Source organism: Hypanus sabinus, chromosome 25, assembly GCF_030144855.1.
Source record: "Hypanus sabinus isolate sHypSab1 chromosome 25, sHypSab1.hap1, whole genome shotgun sequence".
Classification (NCBI taxonomy): Eukaryota; Metazoa; Chordata; class Chondrichthyes; order Myliobatiformes; family Dasyatidae; genus Hypanus; species Hypanus sabinus.
The window spans coordinates 22,062,925-22,086,074 of NC_082730.1; positions in this window are offsets into that span (position 1 = coordinate 22,062,925).

Genomic DNA, 23,150 nt, shown 5'->3' on the forward strand with positions numbered 1-23,150 from the left:
GCTCAAAGCAGAATCAAGTTTCAATGATCATGTGAAGGGACGGGCTCCCCGGGGTGATGGTGGGAGTATTTAGCGCTGAATCTCCGAATAGTGTGGGTGGTCCCCATTGAGGTCCAGCAGTAGTTTGAGGCATTGGTCTTCTCCCCTTTAAGAAGCATGTACTTAACTTTCATAAGTGACTAATCTCAGTGGATGCACAAGATTCCTAAAGTCACTCAAAGTTTACAGAGGATGAACATGATAGCTGGTGGCTCCGAGCACACTGCTCCGTGTACAAGACACGCTAATGAAAGAATATCTAGAATCAAAAGAATCTGGAAACTAACAACCCGTGCACCCTTAACACGGAGATGAGTAGACGTTTAGCCTGGAGCGAAGGAGGCACAGGAAACCTAATAGAGGTATATACAATTTGGGAGGCTTAGATAACTAGAATCTTTTATTCCCTACAGTAGAGGTTAAAAGAAACCAGGAGGGCAACGATTCAAAGTGACAGAGAGAGATTTAAAGCGGGATCACAGGGGTAACTTTCTCTTTCCAGCACTTGACGTCAGAGGAGGCAGACCAGGCAGGAACTGTAACAACAGTTAAAGGGCGTGTACTTGAACGAGCAAGGCCTGGAGGGATATGGAGTTAGTGAGGGCAAGTGGGATTAGTTTCATGGTCAGCATAAAGGCGGTGGGCTGAAGAGCCTAATTATGACTGTGGAGACGAGGAGGCTAAGGGGTGACTGAAACTATGAGAGACATAGGTGGGGCAGATAGTCGTAATCTACTTGATCCCCATGGTAAGGATGTCCGAAACAACGGGACCTGAGTTTAACGTGTGAGTGGGTAGGAGATTTAACAGGGATCTGAAGGGAAAGTTTACGACAGAGAGTCCAGTCTCTGGGGTCTGGAGCTCACTGCCTGGGAAAGCTGTTGAGGCAGATACAATCACTACCACTCAGAGGTATTTGGATAGCCTCTTGATCAGGCAAGGGATGGATGCAGACTTAACGCAGGTAAGTGGGCTTATCGTAAACAGACACAACTGTCGGACATGGTGGGCAGAAGTCCTCTTCTGAGACCCACGACTCCAAGCCTCCACTCCTTACCCAAAATCAGATGCTCCCAAACCAGCCCAAAGTTTGTGCTCCAATAAAACACAATCAAGGGAATACTGAAAGTATTAAATCATTCCATTATTAACATTAACTACAATTTCCAGCCTTTGAACATTAAAGGGCAATTTGATCAATTATTTTATCAGGCACTTCCACGTTCAAAGTTATGTTTTAATGGCAAGACATGACCATGGGTCTCTCGCACTGAATGGGCCATTAACAAAATTACTGGGAGCTGTACTTTTATCACATCTAAGTTCTGAGAATTCGTTTTCAGATTCAGGGGAGGGATCATAGAAGCAGAGAAGTTCACAATGCACTGTGTTGTTCGAAGAAGAAGGTGTTTGAAGCACCTCACAGTACCATCCAATGTTCCAGCCCCAGCAGCAACGGGGTGTGTACAAGAGGGGTGTGACAATATTGCAAACTGGTGAGCGAGGCAAATTTGCGAAAGGCCAAAATAATAGACATTTAAAAATTCTTACTTAATATTGAGGCATGGATTGGTTTATTATTGTCTCGTGTACCAAGATAGAGTGAAAAGCTTGTCTTGCATAGTGTTCATACAGATCAGATCATTACACAGTGCAGGGAGGAAGAACAAGGTGAAATGATAACACTGCAGAATAAAGTGTAAAAGCTGGTGGAAAAGCCCAGTCCAGGTAAATGGTAAATGGAAGATTATAACGAGGTACACTGTGAGACCAGGAGTCCATCTTATTGTACAAGAGGTCCATTCCGGACTCTGACAACAGTGGGATAGGAACTGTCCTTGAGCCTCATGGGAAGAACTTACAGGCTTTTTTCTGCCCAGTGGGACAGCGAAGAACAGAGAACATCTGGGCCCGTTAGCTGTACAAGGACAAATTGGACAGTACATTCAGCTGATTGGACATGCATTATAAATTGCTCATCACTAGAACCTTTACTGCTACTCACACAGGCAGTGTCCCACCCATTCCCTCCCTCCCCCATTCTCTTTGTAAATTGTTAAATCTAATCACAGAAACCTTGTCTGATAATTAATATCACACGAACCTTTTTAACCAGCACGGTGATTGTTAAGAGCTGTTAATTAACCTCTCTGGCATAGAAAGGAGCAATTTAAATTGTGGAGACTCAATCCTGCATGTAGTGACTTGCTGTTGGAGATTTTTAAAATGTCAAGCTTTCATTTCTTAATTTTTTCTTTTCCTTTGTCTTTTTTTTAATCCAATCTTTCTTTCACTCATTCTATTTCTCTTTCTGCATTGGAGCTGCCTCTAACTCCCCCATTGTCCTTTCTGTCCTGTTCCATAGCAGTTAGCGTAACACTATTACATCGGGTGGCTGGAGTTCGTCAGCCTGGGAAGGCAGTCCATCTAAGAGAGGGAAAACTCTGATTTCAAACCTCCGCTGCCTTGCGGCCATATCCACTCATGGGAAAGGCTTCGGGAGTAAATCCTGAGGACAAATTCAGAGCTGGAGTCCCTAAGGTAGTCTGACGTTGCCTTCAACCTCGCTCTGGCAACTCCTGCGACGACACTGGTGCCAAGCTGTATCGGCCCTTGCCCTTCCCTTGGATAACATCAGTGGCGTGGAGAGGGGAGACCACCTTGCCCAGGCCTGCACCCTAGATCAGACACTCCAGAGACTTTTCAGGCACAGATCCATGGTCTCGCGAGACTAACGGATGCCATCATTACAGCGCCAGTGACCCGGGTTCAATTCCACTGCCCTTAGAACCATAGAACACAGTACAGGCCCTTCAGCCCTCCATGTTGTGCCAACCCATATAATCCTTTAAAAAAAGTACTAAACCCACACTACCCCATAACCCTCCATTTTTCTTTCATCCATGTGCCTGTCCAAGAGGCTCTTAAATTCCCCTAATGTTTTAGCCTCCACCACCATCCCTGGCACATCATTCCAGGCACTCACAACCCTCTGTGTAAAAAACTTACCCCTGATGTCTCCCCTAAACTTACCTCTCTTAATTTTGTACATATGCCCTCCGGTGTTTGCTATTGATGCCCTGGGAAACAGGTACTGACTATCCACTCTACCTATGCCTCTCATAATCCTCTCAAACCCCTCTGTAAGGAGTTTGTACATTCTCCCCATGATCACGTGGGATTCCCCCTGATGCTCCCATTTCCTCCCACCTTCCAAAGATGAACCAGTTATTACAGCTTAGGAGGCTAACTGGGCACATGGGTGTAACTGGGTGGTGTGGGCCCTCTAAGAATAAGTTAATATTGCTTTCTGATGCATTGTCAGCGACAAGGTTTGAGCTCAGGAGTGGATAGTGAGTTCTGATTGACAGGATGCACATGTGATGACTCTCTTGTCAATGTCCGACTCAGTGACAATGGGAGAATGGGGCAAATGGACAATGGGAGAATGGGACAAGAGGACAATGGGAGAATGGAGCAAGAGGACAATGGGAGAATGGGGCAAGGGGACAATGGGAGAATGGGACAAGGGAACCATGGGAGAATGGAACAAGGGGACAATGGGAGAATGGGACAAGAGGACAATGGGAGAATGGGGCAAAGGGACAATGGGAAAATGGGACAAGGGGACAATGGGAGAATGGGGCAAATGGACAATGGGAGAATGGGACAAGAGGACAATGGGAGAATGGGACAAGGGGACAATGGGAGAATGGGGTAAGGGGAAATGGGAGAATGGGACAAGGGGACAATGGGAGAATGGGGCAAGGGGACAATGGGAGAATGGGACAAGGGAACAATAGGAGAATGGGAGAATGGGACAAGGGAACAATGGGAGAATGGGGCAAGGGGACAATGGGAGAATGGGACAAGGGAACAATAGGAGAATGGGAGAATGGGACAAGGGAACAATGGGAGAATGGGACAAGAAGACAATGGGAGAATGGGGTAAGGGGACAATGGGAGAATGGGGCATGGGGACAATGGGAGAATGGGACAAGAGGACACTAGCAGTGCCTCTATTTCCTGAAGTAATTCTGTTCTCTCTTCTGGAAAAAGGATGTGGAGGGTAGAGAGCTAAGGGAGAGGTAGGCTGATATTCTGAATGGGAGCATATTAGGCTGAATGGTTAATCTGCAGGACCTACGGGATCCACCTCATGCTGAGGGAAGCAAGGAGGTCATTTGCTGGGGGACTGACAGAGGTTTGTGCCTCTTTCTGCATCATGGGTGAGATGGCAAAAGACTGAAGATAGCTGATGGACGTCCTCTTATTCGAAAGACGGTGGGAATAAGCCAGGAAACTATCAAACAGCAATCTTTACAATGGTAGGGAAATTGTTGACAAAGGTACTGTGGCAAAAGACTTATGTTCATTTGGAAAGGCAGGAATGGATTAGGACAAATCAGCATAGATTTGTGCAGGGGAGAAATCTGATCACAAATCTCACAAATCTAATTGAGTTTTTACATGAAATTCGGTAAGATCTTTGACAATGGCCCAGTGCAGAACATACAAGGGATCCAAGGCACATAGACAAACTGGATCCAAAATTGGCTTAGTAATAAGAGCCAGAGGGTAGAGATGTGAGTGTTTTTTTTCTGATAGGAAGTGGTGTACCACAGAATTCAGGGCTATATCTTGTGTTTTCCACAATGATTTGGATGAGAAGATAAGTGGTTTGATTAATAAACTTTGAGGAAAATGGGTGACGTCCTAGAGGTGGAAGAAGAATACGTAAAGTCAGAGAGTTATACAGCACAGAAACAGACCCTTCGGACCAACTCATCCATAGTAACCAGGATCTCTACCTGAGCTAGTCTCACTCGTCTATGTTTGAACTATATCCCTCCAAGGATATCAATGTAAGGATAAATGATGGAAGGTTGGTCAGAAAGGTGTCAGATGGAATTTAATCCAGAAAACTATGAGTTAATGCACTCTGGAAACTTAAATTCTGGTGGAATGTATTGAGAAAAAATGGCTAGGACGTTAGTGGTTTCAAGGGGAGGCGAGATACAGGGAGATATTACAAATTTAGAGGATGACAGGCCAGCTAGGAATATTCATCTTCATTTGGACATGTGGATCCCACTGTGATCAACCCTTACTGATAGCTCACTGACCTGAGACATCCCGCTCATCAAAGATCCAGCCGTTTATATTTTGAATGTCCAGTATCCACAGCATTTAGCGCACATTCCCATTTACACTTTAATTAATTGTTTTTCCCCTCTCTCACAAGAGGCATTGCTGAGATTGAAGTTTCTCAGCTGCACTGCCAGTTAAACGGGGTGCCAACGTGAAGTACATCTTTCAGACGGCGCAGGTGATCACACTGAAATGAACCTTCTTTAGTGACGTTGTCAACACTTCTCCAATTGGTAGACTGGACTGCCATCATGTGGCAATTTTGTGTCATTACACATAGTCTGTAGCTGACACTCCATTCAGAACACATAGGTAACTTTGATCATGTAATGGCCAGTCTACACACCTATACTAATCTCGATTACCTGTACTTGGACCATAACTTTTCACGTTTTGATGATTCAGCTCTTTGTCTAGATATATCCTAAATGCCATCTGCCTGCTCCAGAATTCTCACCTTATCTTCTTGTTCGTGAATGTTACATATTTCAAACAGTTCCCGTTCCTCTTAATTTCTGTATTTTCTATGTTATTTACAAATTTGAGATATTTTTAAGAAATAAAAGCAGGCTCTGGAGCCCCTCACACCTGCTTAGCCATTCAGTAAGGTTGAGGCTGACCTCTGACCTCGGTACCCCATGTCCTTTCATCCTAACAACATGAGTGTACTCGGTGATTGGACTTTGCGGCCTTCTTGGGTAGGGAATTTCCAAGATTCCCTTAGTAAAGAAATTTATCAGCTCTCACCTCAGTGACCGATTCCCAAGTTTGAGATCCCTCGTTCTAATCAGCCCAGTTAGTGGGTACAGCCTCCCACACCCTGTCGGGCCCTTTATGAAACTGACATGTTAGGATGAGTCCATCCTTTATTCTTCTAAACTCAGCATGGTCTGCTTATATCCTCATAGGACAATGTAATCTGCCACAGGGATCAATCTAATGACCTCCACAAAATACCGGAGGAACTCCAGCAAGTCAGGCAACATCTACAGAAATGAATTGACAGTCAATGTTCTGAGCTGAGGCCTTGCTTCAGGACTGGAAAGGAAGGGAGAAGACGTCAGAATAAAAAGATGGGGGAGGAGAAGGGGGACAAGCTAGAAGGTGATAGGTGAAACCAGGTGGGTTGGAAAGGTAAAGGGTTGGAGAAGAAAGAATCTGATAGGAGAGGAGAGTGGACCATAGGAGAAAGGAAGGAGGAGGGGACCCAGGGGGAGATGATAGGCAGGTGAGAAGAGGTAAGAGGCTAGAGAGGGGAATAGAAGAAGAGGGGAAATGGAGTGAAAGGAAGGAGAAATCAATATTCATGCCATCAGGTTAGAGGCCACCCAGACAGAACATAAGGTGTTGCTCCTCCACCCTGAGGGTGGCCTCATCTTGGCACAAGAGGAGACCATGGATCGACGTGCTGGAGTGGGAATGAGAGTTAGAATTAAAATGTCTGATGAACCATTCTTGAACTGTCTACTGTAAGTCTATTCTTTCTCAGGCAGGGAAGCTCAACATAGACATAACATTCTGCATGACCTTAGATATTTACCGGAAAACATCTTTACCCTTGCATTCAAATGCTTGGAAATAAAAGCCCGGTCATTTTTATTATCAATACAGGTTGTACTGCACATAAATGTTCAATGTAATGTGTTCAGTTCTGGTTGAGTCATCATAGGAAGGCAGTGGAAGCTTTAGAGAGCATGCAGAAGACATTTACCAGGATACTTCCTGGGTTACAGAACGTGGAAAGGTTGCGTGAGCTAGGGGCTTTTCCCTTTGGAGTGAAGGAGAATGAGAGGAGACTTGACAGAGGTAGAGGCATGGATCAAGTGGATAGATGGCATCTTTTCACCAGGGCGATCATGGTCGGTACCAGAAGATGTCGTTTTAAGGTGACTGGGGGAAAGTTCAGCAGCAAGGACCTGGACCCACTGCAGTTTGCCTATTGTCACATAGATCAAAGGCAAATGCAATCTCACTGGCTCTTCACACGGCCTTAGATCACCTGGAAATTACAAACACCGATGTCAGGATGCTGTTCATCTACTGTCGCTCAGCATTTAACACCATCTTTCCCACAATCCTCATTGAGAAGTCACAAAGCCTGGGCCTCCCTCTGCAATTGGATCCTAACCAGAAGACCACAATCTGTGTGGATTGGTGATGTCTCCTCCTCGCTGACAATCAACACAGTTGCACCTCAGTGCTTATCCCACTGCTCTACTCTCTCTATACCCATGACTGTGTGGCTAGGCATAGCTCAAATATTATCTATAAATTTACTGATGATACAACCATTGTTGGTAGAATCTCAGATGGAGATGAGAGGGTGTACTGGAATGAGATATACCAACTAGTAGAGTGGTGTCACAGCAACAACTTTGCACTCAACATCAGGAAGATGAAAGAGCTGATTGTGGACTTCAGGAAGGGTAAGACGAAGGAACACATACCAATCCTCACAGAGGGATCGGAAGTGGAGAGAGTGAGCAGTTTCAAGTTCCTGGGTGTCAAGATCTCTGATGACCTAACCTAGTCCTAACATATCGATGCAGTTATAAAGAAGGAAAGACAGCAACTATACTTCGTTACAAGTTTAAAGAGATTTGGGAAAACTTCTATAGACGTACCATGGACAGCATTCTGACAGGCTGCATCACTGTCTGGTATGGGGGGGGGGGGGGGGTGTGCAGCTACTGTTCAGGATTGAAAGAAGCTGCAGAGGGTTGTAAATCTAGTCAGCTCCATCTTAGGTACTAGCCTGCAAAGTACCCAGGACATCTTCAGGGAGCGATGTCTCAGAAAGGTAGCGTCCATTATTAAGGACTTCCAGCACCCAGGGCATGCCCTTTTCTCACTGTTACCATCAGGTAGGAGGTACAGAAGCCTGAAGGCACACACTCAGCCATTCAAGAACAGCTTCTTTCTCTCTGCTATCCTACTCCTAAATGAACATGAGCCCACTAACACTACCTCTCTTTTTTACTATGTATTATTTCTGTGTTTGCACAATTTTTAATCTATTCAATATATAAATATACTGTAATTGACTTCTTATTTTTTTTATTATTTTTTAAATTTTTTTCTTCTAGATTATGTATTGCTCTGAACCGCTGCTGCTAAGGTAACAAATTTCGCGACACGTGCCGATGATAATAAACCTGATTCTGACATGATGGAGGTAGGTTTTCTTTTAACAGGGAACAGTGAGTAACCAGAAAGCAGTGCTGGGGTTAGTAGCTGAGGCCGATACGTTAGAGATTCTTTGATAGGTGTGTGGATATATGAAAAGTGGAGGGTTATGAGCGTGTAGGAGGAAGAGCTCAGATTGACCATGGGGTAAGTTTATGTAGAGTGGGCCAAAGGGCCTGTAACTGTTCTGTGTTCTCTGACTTGTGCACAAAGATACTCAGTTCCCTCTGAACATCAGCACTTTTCAGCCCCTCGCCATTTTAAAAATATTTTACTTTCCTCTCAAAATGGACGGCCTCAGGTTATATTCAACCCACCTCGACCTTGACCAAGCATTTATCATGTCTACAGTCTCCTTTCTGCATCCTCCTCACTGCTCAACACACAGCCGAACTGTGTATCATTAGCAGACTTGGATAGGTCTCAAATCTAACAGCAAAGAAATGCACAAATTTCACCTGCCATCTTCACCCAAGTGCCTGATATAGACTATGAACAGCTGAGGCCCCACCATCAATCCCAGCTGAACCTGACCTGTTTATTCCTGCTCTCTGTTATCTGCCAGTTAACCAATTATTGAACTGCACCAGCATACACTCAGTGGCCAATTTATTAGATACGCCTCTACGACAGCTCACCATTGTAAACAGCCAATCATGTGACAGCAACTCAAAGCATAAAAGCATGCAGACATGGTCAAGAGGTTCAGTTGTTGCTCAGAGCGAACATCAGAATGGGGAAGAAATGTGATCTAAGTCACTTTGACCCTGGAATGATTGTTGGTGCCAGACAGGGTGGTTTGAGTATCTCAGAAACTGCTGATCAGCTGGGATTTTCATGCCCAGCACTCTCCAGAGTTCAGGGACTGGTGCAAACATCCAGTGGACAGCAGTTCTGTGGGTGAAAACGCCTTGTTAATTAGAGACGTCAAGGGAGAATGGCCAAACTGTTTCAATTTAACAGGAAGGCAAGTTCAACTCAAATAACCACACATGACAACAGTGGTGTGCAGAAGAGCATCTCTGAATGAACAACACATTGAGCCTTGAAGTAAATGGGCCACCGCAGCAAAGACCATGAATATACATTTAGTGGCCACTTTATTAGGTACAGGAGACTTGTAGAAATCAGTGCATCACACACAAAATTCCGGAGGAACTCTCAGGAAGCATCCACGGGGAAGTGTACGGCCGAAGTTTTGGGCTGAGAGCCTTCAGCAGGACTGGAGAAAAGAAGGTGAGGAGTCAGAGTTAGAAGGGGATGGGAGGGGAAGACGAAACGCAAGGTGACAGGTGAAATCAGGAAGAGAGAGGGGTGAAGTAAAGAGCTGGGAAGTTGACTCGTGAAAGAGATACAAGACTGGAGAAGGGGGAATCTGATAGGAGAGGACAGAAGGCCATGGAAGAAAGAAAAAGGAGGAGGAGCAGCAGAGGGAGGTGATGGGCAGGTAAGGAGATAAGGTGAGAGAGGGAAAATGGGATGAGGAATAGAGAAATGGGGGGAGCAGACATTACTGGAAGTTCAAGAAATTGATATTCATGCCATCAGGTTGGAGGCTACCCAGACGGAATATAAGGTGTTGTTCCTCCAGCTTGTGTGTGGCCTCATCACGACAGTAGGGGAGGCCATGGGTGGACATGTCGGAATGGGAATGGGAAGTGGAATTAAAATGGGTGGCCACCGGGAGATCCCAATTTTTCTGGCAGTCGGAGTGCAGGTGCTCAATGAAGCAGTCTCCAAATCTACGTCGGGCCTCACTGATATACAGTATCCACACCAGGAGCACCAGACACAGTATATGACCCAAACAGACTCACAAGTGAAGTATCACCTCACCTGGAAGGACTGCCTGGGGCCCTGAGTGGTGGTGAGGGAGGAAGTGTAAGAGCATCCTTCCACTTGCAAGTGCCAGGAGGGAGACCAGTGTAGAGGGACGATTGGACAGGGGAGTTGCGTAGGGAGCGATCACTGTGGAAAGCAGAAAGTGGGAGGGAGGGAAGGATGTGCCTGGTGGTGGGATCCATTTGGAGATGGTGGAAGTTACAGAGAATTATGTACTGAGTGCGGAGGCTGGTGGGATGGTAGGTGAGGACAAGAGGAACCCTATCCCTGGTGGGATGGCAGGAGGATGGTGTGAAGGCAGCTGTGTGCGAAATGGAGGAGATGTGGTTGAGGATAGCGTTGATGGTGGAGGAAAGGAAGCCCCTTTCTTTGAAGGAGGAGGACATCTCCATCATTCTGGAATGAAAAGCCTCATCTTAAGAGCAGATGTGGCAGAGATGGAGGAATTGAGAAAAGGGGATGGCATTTTTACAAGTAACAAGGTGGGAAGAGGTACAATCCAGAGAGAGTTAGTGGGGTTTGTAATAGACATCAGTGGATAAGCTGCCTCCAGAGATCGAGACAGAGAGATTGAGAAAGGGGAGGGAGGTGTTTCCTATCACGTTACGTTTCTTCCCCACCCCTGACCAGCCCCCACCTTCTAACTCCTGACTCATCATCATTTTTTCTCCAGTCCTGCAGTAGGGTCTTGGTCCGAAATGTCAACTGTACTCTTTTCCATTGCTGCTGCCTGGCCTGCTGAGTTCCTCCGGCATTCTGTGTATGTAGATTTCCAGCATTTGCAGATTTTCTCTTGCTTGTCGTAGAAATCAATGTCCATGCCGTCAGCTTGGAGACTACCCAGACAGAATATGATGTGTTGCTCCTCCAACCTGAGAGGAGGCCATGGACCAACACGTAAGAATGGGAAGGGGAAGTTGAATTGAAATGGGTGGTCACTGGGAGATTCTTCCTTTTGTGGAGAACAGATCGAAGTTTCTCTCTTCATCTATGTAACCCGGGGATGCAGTTCATCAAATCTTGGGGATTTATTAGTTTTCAGTCCCATTAATATCTTCAAAATTTCATTCATATCTACATTCACTTCAGAACTTGTTGTTCTCCACTATTTTCATTTTCAAATTGTCCAATTGCTTCTCAGATTGGAGTTCTGAGAGGCGGGACTGCGCAGGCGCGTGAAGGAGGCCCGGGAAGGAGGGAAGATATATAAAGGAGATACTGAGTGAGGTAGTTCTCTTTTGGAAGAGGACAGCGAGGCTTGAGAGGAAGTGCGGCGGTGGCCATTTTCAAATTGTCCAATTGCTTTTCAGATCGGAGTTCTGAGAGGCGGGACTGCGCAGGCGCGTGAAGGAGGCCCGGGAAGAGGGAAGATATAGAAAGAACGCCACCTTAAGAAGCGGGCAGCTTCGTTTGCGGGCAGCGGAGTGAGCCGGGTGCAGAGTGTAGAGCTTGGGCTCAGAGGGCTTAGGCGGAAGAGGGCACAGTAGGCTTATCTTTTAGTTCTTGTATTTTCAGTTATTTGGGAGGTATGAGTGTGAGGGCAGCTTGTTGTTCTCGGTGTCGGATGTGGGAGATCCTGGAGTCTCCGAGCCTCCCGGACGTCCACATCTGCGCCAGGTGCGCCGAACTGCAGCTCCTGAGGGACCGAGTTAGGGAACTGGAGCTACAGCTCGATGACCTTCGCCTGGTCAGGGAGAATGAGGAGGTGATAGAGAGGAGTTACAGGCAGATGGTCACTCCAGGACCACGGGAGGCAGATAGGTGGGTTACAGTCAGGAAGGGGAAGAGGCAGGTACTAGAGAGTACCCCAGTGGCTGTACCCCTTGACAATAAGTACTCATGTTTGAGTACTGTTGGGGGGGACAGCCTACCTGGTGGGAGTGACAGTGGCCGAGCCTCCGGCACAGAGGACGGCCCTGTAGCTCAGAAGGGTCGGGTTAGAAGAAAGAGGTCCATAGTAATAGGGGACTCAATAGTCAGGGGCTCAGACAGGCGTTTCTGTGGAGGTGACTGGGAGTCCCGGATGGTAATTTGCCTCCCTGGTGCCAGGGTTCAGGACGTTTCTGATCGCGTCCAAGATATCCTGAAGTGGGAGGGTGAAGAGCCAGAGGTCGTGGTACATGTAGGTACCAATGACATAGGAAGGAAAGGGGAAGAGGTCCTGAAACGAGAGTATAGGGAGTTAGGAAGGCAGTTAAGAAGAAGGACCACAAAGGTAGTAATCTCAGGATTACTGCCTGTGCCACGCGACAGTGAGAGTAGGAATAGAATTAGGTGGAGGATGAATGCGTGGCTGTGGGATTGGAGCAGGGGGCAGGGATTCAAGTTTCTGTATCATTGGGACCTCTTCTGGGGCAGGAGTGACCTGTTCAAGAAGGAGGGGTTACACTTGAATCGTGGGGGGACCAATATCCTAGCAGGGAGGTTTGCTAGGGCTACAGGGCGGAGTTTAAACTAGTAAGATGGGGGGGCGGGAGACTATTTGAGGAGACTATGGGAGAGGAGGTTAGTTCACCAGTGGAGCAAGTAAATAGACAGTGTGTGAGGGAGGAAAGGCAGGTGATGGAGAAGGGATACGCTCAGCCCGAAGATGTAGGGGAGAAGAAAGAAAAGGGTAATAAATTTGAATGCATTGTTAGGGATGGAAAGAGAGGAGGAGATGGAGAGTATCTTAAATGTATCTATTTTAATGCTAGGAGCATTGTAAGAAAGGTGGATGAGCTTAAAGCGTGGATTGATACTTGAAATTATGATGTTGTAGCGATTAGTGAAACATGGTTGCAGGAAGGGTGTGATTGGCAACTAAATATTCCTGGATTTAGTTGCTTCAGGTGTGATAGAGTAGGAGGGGCCAGAGGAGGAGGTGTTGCATTGCTTGTCCGAGAAAATCTTATGGCGGTGCTTTGGAAGGATAGATTAGAGAGCTCCTCTAGGGAGACCATTTGGGTGGAATTGAAGAATGGGAAAGGTGCAGTAACACTGATAGGAGTGTATTATAGGCCACCTAATGGGGCGCGTGAGTTGGAAGAGCAAATGTGTAAGGAGATAGCAGATATTTGTAGTAAACACAAGGTGGTGATTGTGGGAGATTTTAATTTTCCACACGTAGACTGGGAAGCTCATTCTGTAAAAGGGCTGGATGGCTTAGAGTTTGTGAAATGTGTGCAGGATAGTTTTTTGCAACAATACATAGAAGTACCGACTAGAGATGGGGCAGTGTTGGATCTCCTGTTAGGGAATGCCATAGGTCAGTTGACAGATGTATGTGTTGGGGAGCACTTCGGGTCCAGTGATCACAATAGCATTAGCTTCAATATAATTATGGAGAAGGACAGGACTGGACCTAGAGTTGAGATTTTTGATTGGAGAAAGGCTAACTTTGAGGGGATGCGAAGGGATTTAGAGAGAGTGGATTGGGTCAAGTTGTTTTATGGGAAGGATGTAATAGAGAAATGGAGGTCATTTAAGGGTGAAATTATGAGGGTACAGAATCTTTATGTTCCTGTTAGGGTGAAAGGAAAGGTTAAAGGTTTGAGAGCACCATGGTTTTCAAGGGATATTAGAAATTTGGTTCAGAAAAAGAGGGATGTCTACAATAGATATAGGCAGCATGGAGTAAAGGAATTGCTCGAGGGATATAAAGAATGTAAAAGGAATCTTAAGAAAGAGATTAGAAAAGCTAAAAGAAGATACAAGGTTGGTTTGGCAAATAAGGTGAAAGTAAATCCGAAAGGTTTCTACAGTTATATTAAAAGCAAGAGGATAGTGAGGGATAAAATTGGCCCCTTAGAGAATCAGAGTGGTCAGCTATGTGTGGAACCGAAGGAGATGGGAGAGATTTTGAATGATTTCTTCTCTTCGGTATTCACTAAGGAGAAGGATGTTGAATTGTCTAAGGTGTGGGAAACAAGTAAGGAAGTTATGGAACCTATGACAATTAAAGAGGTGGAGGTACTGGCGCTTTTAAGAAATTTAAAAGTGGATAAATCTCCGGGTCCTGACAGGATATTCCCCAGGACCTTGAGGGAAGTTTGTATAGAAATAGCAGGAGCTCTGACGGAGATCTTTAATATGTCATTAGAAACAGGGATTGTGCCGGAGGATTGGCGTATTGCTCATGTGGTTCCATTGTTTAAAAAGGGTTCTAGAAGGAAGCCTAGCAATTATAGACCTGTCAGTTTGACATCAGTGGTGGGTAAATTAATGGAAAGTATTCTTAGAGATAGTATTTATAATTATCTGGAGAGATGGGATCTGATTAGAAGTAGCCAGCATGGATTTGTGCGTGGAAGGTCATGTTTGACAAACCTTATTGAATTTTTTGAAGAAGTTACGAGGAATGTTGACGAGGGTAAGGCAGTGGATGTAGTCTATATGGACTTCAGCAAAGCCTTTGACAAAGTTCCACATGGAAGGTTAGTTAAGAAGGTTCAGTCGTTAGGTATTAATGCTGGAGTAATAAAATGGATTCAACAGTGGCTAGATGGGAGATGCCAGAGAGTAGTGGTGGATAATTGTTTATCGGGATGGAGGCCGGTGACTAGCGGGGTGCTTCAGGGATCTGTTTTGGGTCCAATGTTGTTTGTAATATACATAAATGATCTGGATGATGGGGTGGTAAATTGGATTAGTAAGTATGCCGATGATACTAAGGTAGAAGGTGTTGTGGATAATGAGGTGGATTTTCAAAGCTTGCAGGGAGATTTATGCCGGTTAGAAGAATGGGCTGAACGTTGGCAGATGGAGTTTAATGCTGAGAAGTGTGAGGTTCTACATTTTGGCAGGAATAATCCAAATAGAACATACAGAGTAAATGGTAGGGCATTGAGGAATGCAGAGGAACAGAGAGATCTAGGAATAACTGTGCATAGTTCCCTGAAAGTGGAGTCTCATGTAGATAGGGTGGTGAAGAGGGCTTTGGAACGCTGGCCTTTATAAATCAGAGCATTGAGTACAGAAGTTGGGATGTAATGCTAAAGTTGTACAAGGCATTGGTAAGGCCAAATTTGGAATATTGTGTGCAGTTCTGGTCACCGAATTATAGGAAAGATATCAATAAATTAGAGAGAGTGCAGAGACGATTTACTAGGATGTTACCTGGGTTTCAGCAATTAAGTTACAGAGAAAGGTTGAACAAGTTAGGTCTCTATTCATTGGAGCATAGAAGGTTGAGGGGGGATTTGATCGAGGTATTTAAAATTTTGAGAGGGATAGATAGAGTTGACGTGAACAGGCTGTTTCCATTGAGAGTAGGGGAGATTCAGACTAGAGGACATGATTTGAGAGTTAGGGGGCAGAAGTTTAAGGGAAACTCGAGGGGGTATTTCTTTACTCAAAGAGTGATAGCTGTGTGGAATGAGCTTCCTGTAGAAGTAGTAGAGGCCAGTTCAGTTGTGTCATTTAAGGTAAAATTGGATAGGTATATGGACAGGAAAGGAGTGGAGGGTTATGGGCTGAGTGCGGGTAGGTGGGACTAGGTGAGATTAAGGGTTCGGCACGGACTAGGAGGGCCAAGATGGCCTGTTTCCGTGCTGTGATTGTTATATGGTTATATGGTTATATTTCTAGGATGTTTTCATGTCTTAATCTCCCAAATCCGACTTTCCCTTTCCTTGTCAATGTTTCGTCCTCCTTTGCGAATACCAAAATTTCCTAATTGTCAGGGCTTTTAGCAATATTCCCTGGATGTGATCCTCTCCCTAGTCTCTTTCATAAAACCTTGGGCTCATTAAGTGGAATTGCTTATTCAGATCATCCCTATTGACCAGTTTCATGATCTTAAAGAAGATCTCCTCAAGAGATTAGAATTCTGCAGTTCAGACTAGAATCGAAGTTCCATTGCTTTTCATCTATTCATATCAAAATCTTATTAAGTATACCGAAGAATCTGATACAAGGCCACCAATGAAGCAATTAGATAAATTTTGCAAGGTATGTCAAAACAATGTCCTAGATTTTTGTTGATTAATAAACCAAGTTTTGCACAGATGGAGGATCAGAAACCCTTGGTAAAATGTTTTATTTTCAATGCATTAATGGATGAATAATAAAACAATGCCAGATTACCACAGATAAATACACAAAAGGAATTATTTTTAATGTGTTGTGACTTTGTCTGACCCCACCTTCACGAAAAAGCTTGAACTTATGATCGTACATTTACCCTATACCCTACACATCCTCCGAATATCCTGCCAGAATTTCAGCCAATAAAGATCTTTGCGCCTCTTTTTGTAGAATTAGCTTTATTTTACATACACATCAAAACACATTTACAGTGAAATGTGTCATTCTGCCTCAAAGATCAATAGAGTCTGAGGATGTGTTCTGACAGCTTGCAAGTGCCTCCATACTGCCGACGGTAACATAAAATGCCTGAAACTTACCTAGCCCATACACCTTTGGGGTGTGGGAGCAAACACTCACCCAGCGGAAACCCACACGGCCATGGGGAGTGATAGAGTAGAGGGACAGGTAAATATGGGTTTAGCCTAAGAACAATGATTAGTTAATGATCAATACTGTCACTGGGCGAGTTAGAAAGAAGCCCTACCCAGCAAGAGGTGACATACTAGACATTGCTCTCTGAAAATGCCAGAACATCTCAAGATATAACTAAATATGGGAAGGATAGCGTAGGGGACGGAACGTTCGAGAGCAAGGGGAAGGTGTCAATATATGATGTTGTATCCAAGCTAGCTTTGGCAGAAAATAATTATAACTAACCAGTGATGATTTTACATCAAATAGTATATTAGTATATGATCGAAACTATTAACATGTGATTAAAACTATTCTAAAACTGTCTTAACTCACGTAATTGTAAGATTTCCTGCATACATGATGATCAATGTTATAAATTGTGAAGAATTGTGATTCGGGGGAGGGTAGTGTCTGAACTGGTTCTTTGGGAGATCAGACTGTAACTTTCCCCATAGCATGCTGTGAATAAAGAGTAAAGTTTGATAAAGTATTGCTTGTTTTATTGTGTTTGTGGTATTTGCGCTCTCGCATCGGTTCGATCCTCCTTGACAGGCGAACGTGCAAACTTTTTCCAGGCGGCGGTGGGAATCGAACCTGATTGCTGGTGGTATAAAGCATTACACTAACCACTATGCTAATGTCAGAACCGTTGCAGCCAATTCACCCACAGAAAACTCCAAGGATAACATTACTATCTGGGGAAGGTAATCACTCTTAGTGATGTTGTTTGAGAGACAAATGTTAGCCAGGATAAACTTCCCTGCTCTTCCTTCAAACAGGGATTTTTAAAGGAGAGACAACAGCCTTTGTTTAATACCTCATCCAGAGGACAGTTCCTACCGTAACGTTGCAATCCCACAGTCAGTGTTTGTACTCTGGTCTCAGGTGCCTTCAGGCTGCGACCCTCAAGCTCAAAAGGTACCACAGATGGGCCTGGCATTAAGAAAAGCAAATGTTCTGTACTCGCCATGAAACAGGAACAGGGTGTTTGCAAAGCAACGAATTTTATCACTGAGTTGTCAGCTCAGTAATTGGTAGATAAACGTCTTCCAGCAGAACCACGACAACAAAGCAATGGCAGTCCCAAACAATTTCCCAGTGGGATCTTTAGCCAAAAACATTTATTTATTATGGGACACTATGCCGGCAGGGCATTGGCACGATAAATTATAGCTCCGTAAACATCAGAGCTTCATTGGCATCCAGGGAAGAAACTCGGCCACCAGCTGGCCAAAGTTCCAGTTGAAAAAGGTTCCGCTTCTGAAGAGGATGAAATGTACCACCAGCCAAATGCTTAGGACAATCAGAATCAGGTTTGTTGTTACTGGCAAGTATCCTGAAATTTGTTAACTTAACAGCAGCAGTTCAATGCGATACATAATCTAGAAAGAAGAAGAAGAAAAAATAATAATAAATAAATCAATTACAAAACAAATAGACAATAGACAATAGGTGCAGAAGTAGACCATTTGGCCCCTTGAGCCTGCACCGCCATTTTGAGATCATGGCTGATCAATTACTATCAATACCCGGTTCCTGCCTTGTCCCCATATCCCTTGATTCCCCCATCCATAAGATACCTATCTAGCTCCTTCTTGAAAGCATCCAGAGAATTGGCCTCCACTACCTTCCGAGGCAGTGCATTCCATACCCCCACAACTCTCTGGGAGAAGAAGTTTTTCCTTAACTCTGTCCTAAATGACCTACCCCTTATTCTCAAACCATGCCCTCTGGTACTGGACTCTCCCAGCATCTGAAACATATTTCCTGCCTCTATCTTGTCTAATCCCTTAATAATCTTATATGTTTCAATCAGATCACCTCTCAATCTCCTTAATTCCAGCTCAGTCTCTCTAACCTCTCTGCGTAAAACAGTCCAGACATCCCAGGAATTAACCTCGTGAATCTACGCTGCACTTCCTCTACAGCCAGGATGTCCTTCCTTAACCCTGGAGACCAAAACTGTTCACAATACTCCAGGTGTGGTCTCACCAGGGCTCTGTACAAATGCAAGAGGATTTCCTTGCTCTTGTACTCAATTCCCTTTGTAATAAAGGCCAACATTCCATTAGCCTTCTTCACTGCCTGCTGCACTTGCTCATTCACCTTCAGTGACTGATGAACAAGGACTCCTAGATCTCTTTGTATTTCTCCCTTACCTAACTCTACACCATTCAGATAATAATCTGCCTTCCTGTTCTTACTCCCAAAGTGGATAACCGCACACTTATTCACATTAAACGTCATCTGCCAAGTATCTACCCACTCACTCAGCCTATCCAAGTCACCCTGAATTCTCCTAACATCCTCATCACATGTCACACTGCCACCCAGCTTAGTATCATCAGCAAACTTGCTGATGTTATTCTCAATGCCTTCATCTAAATCGGTGATGTAAATTGTAAACAGCTGTTGTCCCAATACCGAGCCCTGTGGCACCCCACTAGTCACCACCTGCCATTCTGAGAAACACCCATTCACCGCTACCCTTTGCTTTCTATCTGCCAACCAGTTTTCTATCCATGTCAATGTCTTCCCCCCGATGCCCTGAGCTTTGATTTTACCCATCAATCTCCTATGTGGGACCTTATCAAATGCCTTCTGAAAATCGAGGTACACTACATCTCCCCCATCTAATGAATGATATAAAAGATAGATCTGTACAGCACAGGAACAGCCCTTGTCCACAATGCTGTGCTGCATTATTTAAGCTCATGTCGCCTAATAACACTGGATCCCTCTTACTATACTTGGCCCATATCCTTTTGCCCTTTGCATAATCACGTCCCTTTCTAAGAGCCTCTTAAACAGCTCTATCATACCTGTCTCCTCCACCACCCCTGTCACCGCATTCCAGGTACGCACCGCTTTCTGTATAAAAAAAACTTGCTCCACACATCTCCTTTGAATTTACCCTCCCTCACCTTAAATGTGTGCCCTCTAGAATTAGAGGGGGAAGAAATATCAGTTGTGTACTTTATCTATGCCTCTCATAATTTAAAAAAAAACTTCAGGCCTCCCCTTGGCATCCGCCACTCAAGAGTACGATAGTGTCAACTATTCTATTCCGTTCGATTCCAGCTAACAACATTGACCGAGTTTCGATTCTGTCATTATCTGTAAGGAGTTTGTACATTCTCCCCCTGACCACGTGGGCTACCTCTGGGCGCTCTAGTTTCCTCACACATTCCAAAGAAGTATGAGCCAGTAGGGTAATTGGTCAAGAGCTCATTGGACCACAAGAGCCTGTCACTGTGCTGTATCGCGAAAAAATATAACAGTCTGTCCAACTTCATCTTTGCTATCTGCCCCCTAATCCAGGCCATATCCCAGCAAGCCTCTCCTGCCCCTCTGCAAAACCTCCACATCCTCCGTATAGTGGTGTGACCAGAATCTTAAAAAATATAGCAATGATCACAAAGTAACCCTTTAACGGAATACTTTACACTACCACAGGAAGTTCAAAAAGCATCAGTGTTTTATAAAATGGTCAAGCACTCTGTGGGTGATCCGTGTAACAATCTCAAAGCAGTATGGCAGAAGGATCTTGGAAGCGATATTGAAGATAATGAGTGGTCAAATATTTTATCAAATGTGGGTAGACATATGAGGAAAGAAAGAGGGAAATTTATTCAGTATAAGATAGTACACAGATATTATTGGACACCAACTAGACTCTACAAAATGGGGAATGTTGCTCATTTATGCTGGAAATGTAAAAATGAGGTGGGCACATATTTTCATATGATTTGGGAGTGTTCCATGGTTTGTCCATTTTGACATAAAGTTCTTGATTTGTTGTGGAATTGGTCGGGTCCTACACTGTCCTTGTGCCCATGCTTTGTCTCCTGGGTGATAGGACAATGGTACCTAATGTAAACAATGACTAATTTACTATTTTGTTTTAAAAATCTTTTTATTAATTATTATTGAAGATTAACAAAAAAGATACATTAAGTCAATATGTCATTATATACAATAAAGAATTAAATTCGCAAATAACTGATTAACAAAGCTAAGCAATTTATCAATAATCATAAGAGAAAATAAAGTGTTAAGAATACTTTTTTTGAGAGAAAAAGAAGGGGAAAAAAGAACCCCTACTAACTAAAAAAAACCGTACTAACGGAAAACAAACAAACAAACAAAAACCCCATTGGGAGCACAACTCCGGAGCTATACATCATACAAGCTTCCATAGAGAAAAATATCAAGCCGCCAACTCAAATCCAGTTAAAAAAAATTGAAAGGAAACCATATTAATTAACTCAAATCAAATTATAGTAGCGGGCAAATGAACCCCACCTTTTCCCAAAATCAAATTGAGGATCGAAAGTTCGACTTCTGATTTTCTCCAAACGAAGGCATAACATCACCTGAGAAAACCGTTGTATCAACGTAGGAGCAGAAGCATCTTTCCATTTCAACAAAATAACCCTTCTGGCCAATACTGTAACAAATGCAATTACATGTTGGTCTGATGGAGAAATATCATGAATATATTGAGGGATTATACCAAATAAAACTGTCAATTTACTAGGTTGTAAATTAATTTTTAAAACTTTAGAAGCTGTAGAGAAAATAGACTTCCAAAAATGTTTCAGTACAGAACACGACCAAAACATATGTGTCAATGTGGCTGTCTCGGTTTTAGATGTAAAACCAAATTTACTATTATCTGCCCTCTATTGTGGACCTGTACTCTTCCAGGTTGAAGAAGAGGGCGGGGAACATCATAAAGGACTCCTCCCATCCTGCACACAGACTGTTTGAACTGCTTCCGTCTGGTAGGCGCTTCAGATCCCTCCAGACTAAGACTAATAGGCACTGGAGAAGTTTTTTCCCTACTGCGGTCACTTTGCTGAACAGTTAACTGCCGGTTAACTGTCGGCTATTACTTGGATTGCACTACTTGTATGTGTATAATCTATATTTTCATTTATATTTATCATCTGTTATGAGCAGAGAGACAACACCTGCCGGAAGTAAATTCCTTGTATGCGTACAGGTACTTGGCGATTAAAGTCTGATTCTGATTCTGATTCTGATTAAAGGTGGTTCTCATCACAGCTGCAAGAATTATATTGCAAAACTGGAAAAAACCCAGATGTCCCACCGTGAGGGAATGGACTGAGGAAATGGTTAAGATTTCATCATATGAATACGTGTTGGGAAGAATTAACAGTGAGGGACAAGTGCAAGACGTGTGGGATCAATTTTGGCTGTATGATAATTTAAACTTAGAAGTTTTTTTTCTGTTTCTTAGTTTTATATGTTTTCCTGTCATGGGATGGCTGTGTAAGTATGCTGTACTGTATCTGCTCTATGATACGCTGTGCTGCTTTGTAAAATAAGAATAAATAATAATAAAAATTTGAATTACGAGAAAAAGGTAGATCACCTTTCTCCAGTGAAAGCTGCTCTTCATTCCCACAGAACAATGCGCCCCCTTGTGGTGAACACATGATATTCCTTTTCAATTTTTCTCTAAGAGTTAGGTTACCCACTGAATGTAAAACGTCCCAAACCAGAGTTTTGACAACTCATAACAGATTGTGAAACATGCGCCTCAGTAGTTTAAAAAGTAGCAGTTTTCCAAATGGAGAAAAGAACACTTTGTATTTATATAACAACTTACACATTATACACAATGTCCCAATGTACTTCACAGCCAATGAATTAATTATGAGGTGCCATCACTGCTGGTAAGCACAGAAACACAATCTTCACAAGGCGTGATCCCACAAACAGAAATCCAATAAAAAGGCAGCAATTTGCTTGCTGATAGGAAGAGAGGGAAAAAAATTATTGATCCCTGGAATAGAATCTCTCCCCCCTTTCGTCAACACCATTTGGAACCGCTGTGCGTTGGACTGCTGCATGGTCAAGCTCTTCTTACTGAGAAAAATTAGGTTGAACACTCAAATATCATGGCGTATAAATGCAAAAAGAAATTGCTGCCCCATCTCATTGAAAGGAGCAGCTCCACAGATGCTGACTGACCCGCTGAGTGTTACTGGCTTCAGGTTAGTACTTACAGTAGTACTTACATGTAGTACTTACATTTTGGGGTTTATTTTTGGCGCAGTTTCAGATGTTGACAGGAATTAGTCAGTAATGTAAAATATTTCATAAATAACCGTTTATGTATCAGCCTGAGCTCCTGTCCTTTGACTTATTTTCTGCAAATGAAATACAGCGCATTATCTTAAGCTGCTGAAGCTTTGAATACTTGCTAACACTTCCAGTCAGTGCAAAGACCATGGCCAAGGGTGCACCTAATATAATGCTGGGACATAGGCAATTAAACCCGGGTGTGTGCATTATGCAAAGGCAGAAAGCAAGAGAAACGGGTTGCAAATATTGTAACTATCCAATATTCAACAGGAAACGTGAATAGTTAAAGGATCGGAGTCCTTTCAGAAGGAATGTCAGGCAACTGTCACTCT